Source organism: Chelonia mydas, chromosome 5 (assembly GCF_015237465.2).
Source record: "Chelonia mydas isolate rCheMyd1 chromosome 5, rCheMyd1.pri.v2, whole genome shotgun sequence".
In the NCBI taxonomy this organism is placed as follows: domain Eukaryota; kingdom Metazoa; phylum Chordata; order Testudines; family Cheloniidae; genus Chelonia; species Chelonia mydas.
In genome coordinates this window covers 72,907,681-72,920,725 of record NC_051245.2, presented here as the reverse complement: position 1 = coordinate 72,920,725, position 13,045 = coordinate 72,907,681, and the positions used below count along the sequence as shown (strand labels likewise).

General features: G+C 40.6%; 1 long non-coding RNA gene across 2 annotated transcripts in view; it reads left to right on the top strand.

Annotated features, from left to right (window-relative positions):
• Positions 1–711: 711 nt before the first annotated feature.
• LOC122465944 overlaps positions 712–13,045 on the top strand; it is a 31,236-nt gene continuing 18,902 nt past the window's right edge. For both annotated transcript variants that reach the window (XR_006291099.1, XR_006291098.1), the window contains exons 1-4: positions 712–798; positions 2,071–2,150; positions 2,263–2,449; positions 10,136–10,211. This is a non-coding gene — a long non-coding RNA (uncharacterized LOC122465944). The remainder of the gene's footprint in view (positions 799–2,070; positions 2,151–2,262; positions 2,450–10,135; positions 10,212–13,045) is intronic.

Sequence of the window (13,045 nt, the reverse complement as noted above, 5' to 3'; positions counted from 1 at the left end):
TCATAGGGGCTCCTCTGCCTCTACACATTCCCAAAACACTGTACAAAGTTAGGAGTCCAGATGATCCATTTGGACTCAAAGTAAAATCCTCAGTCCCATTCACATTCTGGAAGGTATAAAAATAGCTTTTTGCCAACAACTGAAAGGTATGAAAATTAGAGTGGCTGCCATGAAGCAGTAGGCAATATCCAGTGTAGATCCTGCACTTTAACTAACAGTGATAGGGAGGGGAGTGTTGATTAAAGAGAGCAATGTTTTAGCTTGATGGAGTTTTCAAAGAACACAGCCTGACAGTGACAGAGTGGTTACCTACATAGTGGTGATTCCCTACTCAGATGAAAGGAAGAGAGAAAAAGATACAATATGGGAATGAATCAGAGCTTTTTGTGTGGAATGTTGGGAACTCATTGTGCTCCAGTGTTCAAAATGGAAATGGTGTTTTGTTTATCACTTTGGCCCCAGGCTCCCTTTTTGCAGACAGACTGCAGTTAGCAGAGAAGCATAGTGAACTCAAGCAAATTCATAATGGACCTGTTCCAAAGCCCATTAAAGACAATGACCTCACTAAAGATTAAGTGGTGGGGGCCCATTGTCTGGCTTGCTGGAAAAAGTGTGTGTGAGAACTAGGGAGTGATTTTGTGCTGCAGCTGAAGACCAGGTGCGCATGGGGATGCTGACCTATCCTTCCCTCCCAGGTGACCAGAAGACAGGCAGGAGGGCAGGGGGAGGACTGCATAGGTCCATACTGGTGCAAGAAAAGCCTGGATAAGACAGAGCAGCACCCACCCTCCCAACCATGTAAGTGGTGAAATAACAGGAACTGCTGTAGGCACTGTGCTAGTTCCTTTCATGGGCGACTGGGAAGGCATTTTACCTCACCGCCAGACTGGCCAAGGCAAAGTGGTTTTTGTCTGTTTTTTTACTTCCCCACAGTGGATCCAGGGGGGCTTAACTGAGGTGAACTTGAAATGGGAGTTAGGGTAGGATGTCGCAGCTCATTATGTAAATGTAGGGTGGATGTCCAGGGCAGGTACTCCATAGGGAAGGGATACAGTGATCAGATAAAATGGATTGGTAAAAGATTTACAGGAGGTATTCTTTAAAGGAAAGAAAATGCAGGGGTTGGGGCTCTTATGATTGGTATGACAGCGATCCAACTCCCCTTAATTTACACACTCCCCTTCACCCTCATTTGAGGTGGGGGGTGAGGTCCCAGCAATGGGTTGGCTGGGGACCAGGATGGTTAAGGTGGAGGGCTGATAGAAGCCCCCTGGGTATATATGGAAATGATTTTGAAATTACCTGCACTGTACACTTTTATCTTCCAAGTATTCCCGGACATTTAAGAATAAAGTTGTGACCTAATGAAACCACATCCAGTTTCTCCTGTCCTTCCAGCGTAACAGAAAATGACAGTTCTTCCATTGATGTCATTAGGTTTCAGATCAGACCCAATCTTCACCCAGAAATAGCAAACTGTAAAGGTTCTGACTCCAGTTCTTTATCTGAACCCCCCCCCAACATATAACAGCCCATAATAAATATGCAGTATTGTATCTCATAGGACTTTATAAATGCCTAATAATCACAAACAGTGATCCAAAATAGTTAACTGTTAGTACTTTGTGACCCATTCCCCATCCATGCATCATGTCTTACTAAAGCTTCCGAACAGATCAAACCCCACCCATAATCAAGAGGAAACTTTGGCTGATTATTTTGTTTCTTCTGTACTGTACGATTGTGAAGGCAAATTGAAAGCAGTAGATAGAGCCAAAGAATAAAAAAATGTTTTTTCCAGACATGGCATGGGCAACTCAGCCAAGACTCTGTGGATTTAACACCCTTACACTGGAATTTATTAGAATCAAAACAGATGTGGCATTGTTATACCTCGCTAAACTCTGCATAATTTACTAGAATTGCAAAGTGTTTTTTTTTATGAGTATGACAATGCCAAATGCTTTGCAGATGCTCAGATAGCTGCACTGGAGAAACAGAAAGCGATATTTATTTGGAGAATCTGATGAAAATATGGAGAATAATCTTGTATCTGTTTCTTTCTTAAAGTCAAGAAGAGTGTAAGAGAGGATTTTATATATGTATATGGAGAGAGAGAGAGAGTTCAAACTGACTTAAGAAAAGACAAGGTGAGTAAGACAAAAGAAAAAGATAAAGACTTTGAAAAGTAATTTTTATAGGTGCAGCTCCAGCAGTCAGATTAATATATTTTTCCCTTTTCCTGCCTCCCATTTTTTCCAGGTGTTCCTCCACATCCCCTTCAGGGCTCTGAAGGTTCTTTTTCTCTCCTCCTCTTTGCCCTCCACCCTTATTTAGACCACCCTTCATCCCATATTCAGTGGCCCACATCAGAGCCATCACCTTTCTGGCTGAGAAGGTATGGACAGGACACCTTTGGAAGTCTCTCAATTTCATTTCTCAATCCTTTGTAAGTACTGTTACTAAGCTGTTCCTTCACCAGAGTGAGTGACTGTCCTACTACAACACTTACAAGTACAGCTGGGTGAAATGTTTCTGCTGAAATTTTTCTCTAACAAAAAATGCAGATTTGGTGACAATAAATTTGTCTTTTTTGTGAGATTGTTTCAGTTAAAAATAAACAAAATAAAAATCCCTAGCCCAAGCCCAAACAACCCTCCACAAAACAGCACTCCCCAATCTGAACATTTTGACTTTTTAAAATGAAATGGTTCACTATTTCCATTCAAAATTATTTTTCTTTCCAAAATTTCCTTTAACTTTATTGAATAACCCCCTACCAAAACAGTTTAAAATGGTCAAAAGTAAAATGTTGCATTTAGAAAATATTGAAACAGAATGTTTTATTTGACTCAAATTTATTTTCCCCTGATTTTTCCGAATTGCCAGAAAACTGAAAAACCTGTTATTCGCACAGCTGTACTAATAAGCCATTAACATCCTATAGAATGAGCTGTTTAAGTTACTATTATTATATTTGAGACAGAAAACAAGGTGCTAGGGGTGAGAAATGGGAAACTTTGGAAAGAGGAATGGGCAAGTCTATAGAAGAAAATGTGTATAACTGGAAGAGGAGTAAGATGTTTTGTTGTGATGGTAGTGGTGGATTAATTGTTTTCATTTTGCAAATTCAATTGGTTCACAGTCATGAACAGCAGGAACAAATAAACACTTTTAGAAGCTCATTGGGACCATGACCCTTTATGCCATACAACTCGCAGAAACAGATACTGTAATTTTACCAGTAAGTATCATTCTGAATAAAGGAGGAATTATTATTAAGTATCAATCTAATATAAAACTGTTCTTTAAATGCTGTTCTTCTTGGAAGTATTTTGGAGTCTCCCACTAAAGATTGTTATACATATTGCTGATTTTAAAAAAATTGACATGATCCTTTGCACGGTTTGAGTTCTGTTTAAAGCCACCTTTGCACTCCCCTCAGTCCTGGGAGCAGCTGGGAACTGATTCAGCTTCCCAGTGTAAGTTAGTACAACTACCTGGCTGCTTTAACATACTACAATTGCAATGGCCCCATAGAAGTCATTCTTCCAATGCAATGAATCCACTGATGCCCCTTTCAAAGCTGACATCCCCAACCCACTGTCGGGCATACTGCTGGAGGCTAGGTGAGGATTCTCTTAAACAAGGAGAATCCTCAGCTGCCTTGTTAGGCAGCTCCCATGGTGCCAGGGACTTTGACCAGGGACTGAGAATCTGGCCCAACACACTGAAATTTTCTCGCTCCTGATAATTATCAAATATTTACAGAACATTCATTCAAATAGTTTTTTCTAAGGTTTATTTCTTCTCCAGTTACCCCTTTAAGAATTAAATGTGGGTTTTTGTTACTTTCTAAATTCTTCTCTTCAAACAATCTCTTTCTACAAGAAAAGGAAATTAAAAACACTAAACCCTAAGGTTCTATCTAATTGTATTTTGTATTGAAAGTAGTTTGACCTTGTGCCTTGGCACTGTGTGTATCAAGCAGCTGATAAATATTCTTACCCATTTCAATCCGCCTTCCTGGAAGAGTAATCTAACACAGGGGGAGGCTTTGGGGGAGAAGGCCTGAATTTGATTGAAGGATCATAGCAGCCGACATTACATTCAAAATCATTTCTCTTCCAAAGGGAATTGGAAAAGTCATTGTGTAACTATTTGTTTTCAAAACAAAGTGTATCTGTATGTATGTATATATGTATTAACCAGGATCAAACCCACTGAATTCTACAGACTCACACCAGTGTTGAATTAGTATGCGATCAGACTTGGGGTTCCATTCTTACATTGACACAAGTCTCATTTATGTGAATGGAGTTTACAAACGTGTTGGAGGGAGGAAATATTCTGACTCTGTTTTCAGTGGTTTAAATTAGGAGTAACTCCAATAAGGTGAATGAACTTAGAGAGATGTAAGAGAGATCAGTCTGCTTGAGTTTGGAATAAAACATGTTATAAAATATAATGTGGAAAAAAACAACAGAGTTTTAACTTCTGTTTTGACTGAGAAATACAGTTTTCTCCTAGCTCTCCAAAGACAATGATAATGGTTAGCTTGAAGGCTTGGGGAGAGGATACTGATAGCAACAGGAAAACAAAGCCAGATGTTCAACCTTAAACTCCCTTTCAGTTTTGGATAAAAATTAAAAAAGGAGTGAACAGTAAGAACTTTTGAATTCACTAGTAGGAGAAAGATTCATCTTATTTGATGTCAAAGGGCAAGTGCGCTTCGTCCCCTCTTGGGGCAGGGTAATTACTTCCCCGTGATCGCATTCTTATGACCATTCCTTGTCTTGGGGTAGTGTGGACTAGCAGTAAAAGTCAATATGGCTGCTCTCTCTCTCGCTCTCAAGATTGTGTGGCCCAATGGCCAATGTCAGGGTGACAGCTCCTTCTCACAGAGCTGTGGGACCCAATGACCTGAGTCAATATGGCTTCCCGGTTCGTCCGGGATGTATTGCCTAGTGGTCAGACTTGGTGTGGCCATCTGGCTCAGCAAGGCAATATGGCCTAGCTGAAAGAGTCAGTAGGGCTGCCCTTTCTCAGGGCTGCTCTCAGGGCTGAATGGCCCAATGTCCAGAGTCAGGAAGGTCACCCTCTCTTAGAGCCACATGGCCTAGTGTCCAGAGTCAGTAAGATTCCTCTCTCTCAGGGCTGCATGGCCTAGTGGCCAGAGTCAGTATAACTGCCCCTTCCATGGGGCTGCGTGGCCTAGTGGCCTGTCAGGGGAGTGGGCCATCACCCCAGGGTGGGCGGTGGCTGGGTAGGGGGATCCACGCCCTCCCTGCTCCACTGGGTTACAGCTCAGTCAGTGGCACGTATGCTCACCATGGGGTCAGCAGGGAATCCACTTGAAACGTGCTGACCCCACTCAGCACCACAACTAGTCTCCCTGAGCTACTTCCTCCCCAGTTCCTGATGCTGTGGTCCTGGCATCTTTGGGGTCTCTGGGCTGCTCAGTCAGTGTGGCTCCCAACAGCTCCGCCACTCCTTGGGCATCTGCCAGAGTCTCAGCATCCCTGGCTTCCACTGTCTGGGGCTTCTGTGGTTCCTGGACTGGAGCTCGCAATGTGTATCCTCTCTCTTCGGCGGTCAGCCCTGAATGAGCTCAGCTGCTCCTCTCAGTACCAGTGCGGGACAAGTGTGCCCTGTCACAGTGGCCATATGACATATTTTTGTTGTGAAATGACTTCACTCACGATTATAGGCAAACTTTCCACAAAATAGTTGTAGCAGCTTGAAAGGCAAAATTCAGTGTCATTATTATTATGGCTCAATGTCTAATTGGCAGCCGGTATCAAGTGGACTGCCCCAGGGGTTGGTCCTGGAGCCGGTTTTGTTCAACATCTTTATTGATGAACTGGGTGATGGGATGAATTGCACCCTCAGCAAGTTCGCAGATGAAACTAAGCTAGGGGGAGAGGTAGATACGGTGGAGGGTAGGGATAAGGTTCAGAGTGACTAGACAAATTGGAGGATTGGGCCAAAAGAAATCTGATGAGGTTCAACAAGGACAAGTGCAGAGTGCTGCACTTAGGAAGGAAGAATCTCATGCACCGCTACAGGCTGGGGACCAATTCTATAATTCTAAGCAGCAATTCTTCAGAAAAGGACTTGGGGATTACAGTGGACAAGAAGATGGATATGAATCAGAAGTGTGCCCTTCTTGCCAAGAAGGCCAACGGCATATTGGGCTGTATTAGTAGGAGCATTGCCACCAGATCGAGGGAAGTGATTATTCCCCTCTATTCGGCACTCGTGAGGCCACACCTGGAGTATTTTGTCTAGTTTTGGTTCCCCCACTACAGAAGGGATGTGGACAAATTAGAGAGAGTCCAGCGGAGGGCAACAAAAATGATTAGGGACCTGGGGCACATGACTTATGAGGAGAGGCTGAGGGAACTGGGTTATTTAGTCAGAAGAGAAGAGTGAGGAGGGATTTGATAGCTGCCTTCAACTACCTGAAGGGGGGTTCCAAAGAGGATGGAGATAGGCTATTCTCAGTGGTGGCAGATGACAGAACAAGAAGCAATGGTTTGAAGTTGCAGTAGGGGAGGTCTAGGTTGGATATTAGGAAACACTATTTCACTAGGAGGGTGGTGAAGCACTGGAATGGGTTACCTAGGGAGGTGGTGGAATCTCCATCCTTAGAGGCTTTTAAGGCCCGGCTTGACAAAGCCCTGGCTGGGATGATTTAGTTGGTGTTGGTCCTGCTTTGAGCAGGGGATTGGACTAGATGACCTCATGAGGTCTCTTCCAACCCTAATAGTCTATGATTCTATGATTCTGTGACACAGAAGGGAAATCAACAAAGAAAGGAAAACATTATTGGCTGCATTATGTGACGAGAATAACAACTGTGAAAATAATACACTTTTAGATTTAAAAAATCTGCTGTGTGCGCCCTATATGTTAGGGGGAAAGATAAAATGGTTTTGTAGAAAAAACAAACAGAAAGGTCGGAAATAGAAGTTGCAGTGAAACGTGGATATATTTTGTAAAGAAAACTAGAACAAAGTACTGTTCTGTAATAAGGACTTAAATCTAGGAGAAATGCCTTCCCTTTTCCCCATACCACTCTAAACTCCTCCAAAAATAACCCCTTTTAGTTAATGTTTTGTCTGTAATACATAATTATATATCAATGTTCAGGAATCTTGCTTGAAAACTAAGAGATCCTATTTTGAGATACAGAACTATGCATCACCTCATATCTTGTAAGATCAGTTGCTGAGCAGGACACATAGCATTCACATAGAAAATATTGACTAAAATTTACATTTTATTCCCCACTTTTTTTTATCTTATGCCCTTTCATTCCTTATGGATGTATTTGGCCAGGGTAAAAACTAGCCATAACTGCTTGTATTTTGCAAGGCCATTGTCATTTTCATTTGATTTCTCTTTGTGATTGAGTGAATGCACTAGCTCCATGCTATTCACCCAAAAGGGAACCCGAAACACATCTCTATACGGTGTGAGAGTGTGGACAGGAATGATTGGCTCTGTGATCAAATGAAAAGGATTCAAGTATGGGCAGAAGGGATCCCTTCCTTTTCACTGAAAAATTGATTGTACACTAGAAATTGTCCCAGAGATGGTCCAAAGCCAACACTTCAAATCTCCAAAAAATTTGGGGGTAAAGAGGAGTTTCCACACCCCCAAGCGATGTAGTAATACTGACATTAAGTTTGTAGTAGAGACTAAGCCTTAGTTTCACAGAATAACACACCAGCACTTTGTGTGTCTTCCTCACCTTCAGATTGGGCTCAGGGCTTCAGGCAATCTCAGGAATATCTCCCAGATCTCTTCCTGGGTCAGTATGCTGTAGCCTTTTTGTATTTAACATGTATTATCTCTTTAGATTCTCTTCTATCATACCCATCATTCACCACTATCTGATTGATTGAAATTTCCCATCTATTTCAAGGCCAGACACTCAAGAGATATAAATCCTTTTTCAACTGACTCTGGCTATGCTGTGTACATTTTTTTAAAGCTCTCCTTCCTGATGGTTATGTCTTGTATTTGTCTACTTGCATAATGTATGCTGTATTACTGCTTATATGAAAAAAGAGACCTCTATTGAAATTAAATGACATAGTTCATACAGTGAGTGACCCATTAGGTCAGTTGGATGCAGGGTCTTTCACTGCCAGGCAATAATGATCACTTGTGTGTATGTGTATGCATGTGTGTGTGTGCATCAACTTGTGACAGCTATGTCTGAAGTTTAAAGCCTCAGAGCTTTCTCACAGAGATTGTGCCTTAAGCAGGGCTGAGCTGTCTGGTTGATAGACAAGAATTGTATTCTATTAAAGGAGGAAAAATAAATAAAAATAACAAGCTGTCCCATCAGTCCCCCCTCCTCCTTTCTATCTCTCCCCTCTTCTTTCCTCCTTTAAACTCTAGTGTTACTTAAATCTGTTTTGGTAGAAATGAAAGACCGTTGTAATTGTAATGTCTCAAAACATAGGCTGGAGAGCCCTGGAAATTAATACCTGAATAGGAAAGCTACCTTTTAACTAATTCCACTTCACACTAAATGCCCGGTGGAATCAGTGACTAATTGATAGTAGTTCACATCAGCAAGGAATATAATTCCCCAAACAATTACATAACTATATTATAGTGCTGCTTTATATGCCTTTAAAATTATATGTATAGTTGTTTGTTCAGCCATGTTCCAACAGCAGGTATTTATGGACTTTGTCAGATGGTTTGTACCCAAATGATATAAATTGTTTTTCTTTCCCTATGTCTATTTGTTTACTATAGAAATAAAAGAGAAAGGGAAGACTGTATAAACCACGGTGTTTTCAAGAGACAGACACTGTTCAACTGATCGCTATCATCCTGACTGGAAGTGTGTGGACTTCAGAAAGTTAATTTGCATACATACTCATTGGCATCATTTCATAGGAGAAGCTTTCCAGTGGTTTTAATCAATGTGGGCTCACAACCACTGGGTTTCACTTTGCATATTGAAAAGGAGTACTTGTGGCACCTTAGAGACTAACCAATTTATTTGAGCATGAGCTTTCGTGAGCTACAGCTCACTTCATCGGACGCATACTGTGGAAAGTGTAGAAGATCTTTTATACACACAAAGCATGAAAAAATACCTCCCCCCACCCCACTCTCCTGCTGGCAATAGCTTATCTAAAGTGATCACTCTCCTTACAGTGTGTATGATAATCAAGTTGGGCCATTTCCAGCACAAATCCAGGTTTTCTCACCCCCCCCGCCCCACACAAACCCACTCTCCTGCTGGTGTGTGGGGGGGGGGGGTGAGAAAACCTGGATTTGTGCTGGAAATGGCCCAACTTGATTATCATACACATTGTAAGGAGAGTGATCACTTTAGATAAGCTATTGCCAGCAGGAGAGAGGGGTGGGGGGAGGTATTTTTTCATGCTTTGTGTGTATAAAAGATCTTCTACACTTTCCACAGTATGCAGCCGATGAAGTGAGCTGTAGCTCACGAAAGCTTATGCTCAAATAAATTGGTTAGTCTCTAAGGTGCCACAAGTACTCCTTTTCTTTTTGCGAATACAGACTAACACGGCTGTTACTCTGAAACTTTGCATATTGAGTTGAACAAATCTAAAACCTTTAAAAAAACCTCACTCTTGGTCAAACTCCAAAATTCACCTGGTTTTGTGTCACTTGTGTGTCTATAAAACCACTGTGCTTTAAATATTGCAGTTCGTGTAGACATACCCCAGCTATGTTTAATCGAACTACTAGCTTGGGTACCAAAGCAGTAAAGCTGCAGCTGCAGGGGTGGTATAAGTCCACTGAGAACTCTGGGCAATTACTCACATGACTAGCTTGTGGTGAAGCACATATTGCCATCGCTTCACTGCTACGGTACACAAACTAGGTGGATTCAAGCTTGGTCTGGTATGTCTACACAAGCTGCAATCACACTCCGGGACTCCACAGTACACATACTCTAAATCAGAGTTGCATTCCAAAGGAAAATTCCAAAATAATATAACAGATATTTTATTCACCAGGGCCAGTTAAAAAGAGCAGTAAATCAGTACAACATTCAGTGTTTTAATTATAACAAAAATAATTAATCAAGGAGATATGACCAATTTGCTAATCTGATTATGCATATTAGGAATGGAAGAATGAGAAGACCTAGGATAACATAATGGAATGGAACTCAGGCCAGACAGTTTCAAAGTGATTTAAAGGTATGTTTTATCTTTTTCATAAACTTGTTCATAGCACAGTGGATGACAGAACGCCCATAGAAGTCAATCACCTGAAAGTCTTAGAGAGTCTTTGGCTAACTGAGGAGACCTTTTCTTCTCTCACATTTCTCCTCTCTCCCTGTGCTGCACTAACACTATTTCCCTTTTCTTCTCTTTCCACACCAATCTCTAGGCTTTTTTTGCATGCTGCCCCCATATATGGAAAGTCCTCCCAATTTCTGTTTGCCAAGTCACAACTCTCTCTCCTTATTGAAATTTCCCCTAAAACACTTTGTCACCAACAAAGGTTGAGTTATCCATTTACAAATGATAAATGTAATAGAATATTCGAGATGTGCACATCCAAACCAATCCACTTACATGATTTTATAACTGATAAAGGAGACTTGTTATTAAGAGCCATTTTAAAAATGTGTGTCCATATATAGTAAATATTTATTCAGGTATTTATCTAATCACTGCAGTTTTCCTTTAAGAATGTTCCTTTTGTTCCTTTTCCCATTCTTCTGACAATCTTTGTGATGAAAGATAGATATGTGAATGCAATGCCCAGTGTAATCTGTAAAAGGCAACAGTTCAGCATGTTGCAAAGTAAACATTCTAAATCTTGATTGGCTGACCCCAGAAAACAAGTGGTAAACATTTAAGAAGGAGAACTTTTGCCTTCCATTCTGTCTTCTTCTAACATTACACATTTAGAGCCAAACCTTCAGCTGAAATAGGGAAGTCAATGGAACTACACTGATTTACACCAGCTCAGGATCTATCCCAATATATTAAACAGTCCATTTTAATAAGGGGAACTATTTCCCCCTCACACCCTGTAGTCTTCCTGTTTTCTTCAGTTCAGGGCCTACCTGACTCTTTCACCCTGGCCCATAGATTTAGAAGACAAAGTCAGAAAATAAAGGCCCTTAAATCAATCTGTATAACTGAACAAATAAGCATCACTGTATGACTTTTTTTCAGGCTTTCTGACACCTTGGCAATGAAAGATACTATTACCACAGCAATTTTATTCTATTCTCATTTCAGTCTTTAAATAGCAAACTTGTGGTCCTTGATGGATATTTCTTATACATCCATTCTGCCAGTTGATATGCACAGTAATTGCTAAAAACAATTTACTACATTGTGTCTTCAATTTATAAACCTTAAACATTCAGGGCCAGATGCTCAGCTACTATAAAGCACAGCTCCTTGGCCCAAAATATTATTTTTTTCAGCACTAACATGGCCATTACTTAGGGGGGAAAAATCCACTTTTCAACTCTAAGAAGGGAAATATATTTAATTTGCACCCTATGCTGGTCATTCTTTAAGTGATATGGCAGAAAAAGTTTCCATGTTCCTACTTTGTTTTATTTATGCCTTTACAGGACGCAACAAATAATGTTTGTGCCATACTGTATCCATTCTACTATGAACAGGTTACTATCATAGATTAATAAAGATGCTGATTTTTGTTTTTTAGTATACTTAATCAGCTTCTAGGGCCTCAATTTATGACTGAGTTTAAATGTTGATGATAAATGCTGTACCCCAAAATAATATACCTAAAATATAAATTCATGGTTCAGGCCCTTTTGTTCTGTGCCTCTGCAGGGGCAGTGAATTACCTTATTATCATTTTGAATTAATTAAAGTTAGCATTGAGAAAAGCAGCCCTGAAGATCTGAACGTAGCCAGATTAAGGTGCCAGGAAAATGTAAATTCTGCTGCCATATGAATATACATAAGAAATGCAGACATTTTAACATAACGCTGATCCCGATGGCATTATCTTTATATCTTGCCCCCAAAGACTATTTTCCTTTCTACCCCTCTCTGAAAAATTTCATATTCTGAATTAAGAATAACTCATTTTATGAATAAATTGTAAAATGTTATTTTATAATTAATTATTATTATTTATTATTATTTATTATTATTGTGGTTTTGGCAATGAAATTTTTCTTAGCCATGCAAGGATGTTTCCTTGATGTCTAATTGAGGCTGGCATCACATTCTTTCATTCTAAGCAGTAACCTTTCCCTCCTTTCTTCTCTTGGCAGTGGTTTGGGTCCCAATTCAGCAAATGCTTAACTGTGCATGTAACTTTAAAGCACATACGTAGACCAAAAGAAGTCAACTTCAGCACATACATAGTCCCAACTGAAATCTCATTGATTTTAACTGGGGCTACTCATTTGCTTAAAGTTATGAACATCCTTCAGTAATTTGCTGAATCAGGGCCTTTTTTTTCTCTCTCTTCCTGAGATGAGGAGTCAAGTAACCTTCTGTAAGGCTTCCATGCCAATCCATGGATTGGCTAGCGTAAGGAATTGGTCATGGAGTAATGATGTGAACAGCAAGAAGGATAGCAGTAGACTAACCCTGTAGGTGAGAAGAACATAAGGCTGGTGAGCTAGCAAGCCATCAGGTGCCTCCAAAAGCCCTGTCCCAACTGAGAACAAGTGGGGAAGGCAAAATAATAGTAAACTGCTGAGGATATGTTGGACCCTCTCCCAACTCCCACCTATGCATGACCTTAGCCAAGCACTTCAGATCTTTCAGAGTAGAATTTTGCATTACGTTCAAGATTTGGGTGGGGCTGAATTTTCCTTTTTTTTTTTTTCTTGAGCCAGTTCAAAGATTCTTTCATGCAACCTGCCCGCCCCCCTGTCCCCACCCTCTATCTTTTGATTTGATATCTTAGAGCTTACTGTTTGTTTGACACAGTTAACCAACCAAAGAATTCCAACTGGTTAACTTTTTTTCACACTGAGAAGTTATTCTCCCTATTCAACATTTTGGTCTAGGATTTTACGTCT